Source organism: Etheostoma cragini, chromosome 17 (assembly GCF_013103735.1).
Source record: "Etheostoma cragini isolate CJK2018 chromosome 17, CSU_Ecrag_1.0, whole genome shotgun sequence".
In the NCBI taxonomy this organism is placed as follows: domain Eukaryota; kingdom Metazoa; phylum Chordata; class Actinopteri; order Perciformes; family Percidae; genus Etheostoma; species Etheostoma cragini.
The window spans coordinates 24,259,801-24,262,281 of NC_048423.1; positions in this window are offsets into that span (position 1 = coordinate 24,259,801).

Here is a 2,481-nt window from a genome sequence, read left to right on the forward strand (position 1 = left end):
AGATCTGAGGACCAGGTAACCATAGTCCTCGGATTGGACAGATAGTCTAGCTAGCTGTCTGGATTTACCCTGCAGAGATCTGAGGACCAGGTAACCATAGTCCTCAGATTGAACAGATAGTCTAGCTAGCTGTCTGGATTTACCCTGCAGAGATCTGAGGACCAGGTAACCATAGTCCTCAGATTGGACAGATAGTCTAGCTAGCTGTCAGGATTTACCCTGCAGAGATCTGAGGACCAGGTAACCATAGTCCTCAGATTGGACAGATAGTCTAGCTAGCTGTCTGGATTTACCCTGCAGAATTCTGACGACCAGGTAACCATAGTCCTCAGAACCACCAGAGGTTAGAACGCCAACACAAAGAAAGCCCAAGGCAACACATATCCGGCCTAAATGAGTGAAATCCGGGGGGAATTCCTTTTGCTTCCTCAGTCTTGGCGTTCTAACCTCTGGTGGATTTATAAGGACTATGGTTACCTGGTCCTCAGATCTCTGCAGGGTAAATCCAGACAGCTAGCTAGACATTCTGTCCAGTCAGATTTTTCAGCAGCACAACTAAAACTACTTCTGAACGTACACATGTTCCACCAAAACAAGATCCTTCCTGAGACTATTTAGCAGAGGGACTGTCTCGCGCACAGCTCCGCCCATGATGATTGTGATTGTTTTTAAAAAATGCCAATAAACCAGAGCATGTTGTTCTCCCATCCCAGACCCGCCTCTGCAGCGCTGTGGAAGACGGTCTGGCAAAGGGAGACTAAACAAATAATATTAAATAAGGGGTAAACATTTCTTTTTAGCAGAAGTTATGAGTTTTAACCTTGCAAAATGATGGCGTTGCACTCTTTATATATATTTTAAACTGATGTTTTTACCTTGCTTTTATGATCTTACCTGTGGCACTTGGAGGGTTGTCTTAAATGTTAAATACATTAGAATTCAAATCTATTATTGTTAATAAAACAGTCTTAAAAGGTGCCCTTCTTTCACCTAAAAACGTCTCAGACCATATTTTTGGGGGGCTGCAGCCTGAGACACTAAAAGCACACCTATGCCTAACGAGGTTAAGGGAAGAGAGAGAGATGATGGAGGGAGGAAGAGCAGAGGGAGGAGGGAGGATGGCAGATGGCTGCACATGGAATGATGGAGGGAGAGAGACGTGGAACCAAGGTAGTGAACTGAAGACAGGGGGGTTGGATGGGAAAAGGAGGATGATGGTTAATTAAAGGAGAGAAATGTGAAACTTCAACGGGAACACATTTCTAAGGGAAAATACTGTAGTTGCAATGAAAACTGGAATACAAACTAAAACACCACAAACTCAAATCCAGTCATTTCATTTCACCACAACACCACAAAAGTCCGTTTGAGTGATGTAATCATCACAGCCAACATGATGTCAGCGTTTATTTCTCACTATTATTTCTCTTTATTTATCACTCATGTAGCTCAGCGTGAATTCTTTCAGGCAGACCTAACTTTTAATCAGTGCTCTCCTAAATCAATTCAGCTATTATCCTAATAAATGTATGTTTTTGCTGTACATATGCAACTAGTCTCTCCTGATTTAAATATGATACTAAGTGTTGAAATGTAATTGTTTCTTTGGAGATTGCCACTTTTTAAGCCCCTTGAGGGTTTTTCGCAAATTTTCCATCACATCTTTTTGTGAAACATGTGACATATAAATAAATATAGCTCAGTTTAAATTATTTCAGGAAGATCTGATTTAATCAATGCTCTCTTCTTAAATGGACTCAGCTGTTGGAGGCATTCCCCTTCTTGCTAAACCAATCAGAATCATCTGGGGTCTGATGGTTCTCTACCCCTGTCTACAAATATACGTAAGATTCATATAGCGATGGAGTCTAATCGCCAGAGACTTTGCACATTTTATTGAGCTGTACAATACATCTCATTTGCATATCTGCAGACTTGTCTCTCCTGATCGAAATGTTGTTATGTAATACTGCACTGCAGAATATTTCAATCAGCCGCACAAGCCATCACGGAACTTTGAAAACATACGATTTTTACAGTTTCAATTTGCTGCTGGAGGATTTTTGACCATTATCAAATGAATGGAAACCAATGGATGCCAACCATCTACAGTTGAAATATGTTATGTAATAGCATAAATAGTTGGTAGTAATAGTCCAAAACATGCAAAACATGGGAAGTTTAAAGGTCTTTGGAGTCACATGCCAGTCCAATGCTTGTTAAATGACAGATATGATTTATAAATTTTATTTTCAGCGTAAAAATATGTTTTTCATAACCAGCGCAGTGATGGATCTCTGGTCCTGAGTGGAGGAACAGAAAAGAGAGAGGGAGAGCAGGAGCAGAGGGGGAAGGGTGTCGGCCCCCTGCAGAGCTGCTGATGGATGCAGGGCTCCTGGGGTTAAGGGGAGGGCAGCCAGGCCCTGAGCCAGGGTACAGAGTGGCAGTTACCTGCCGCTCATCACACGCATGCACACACAC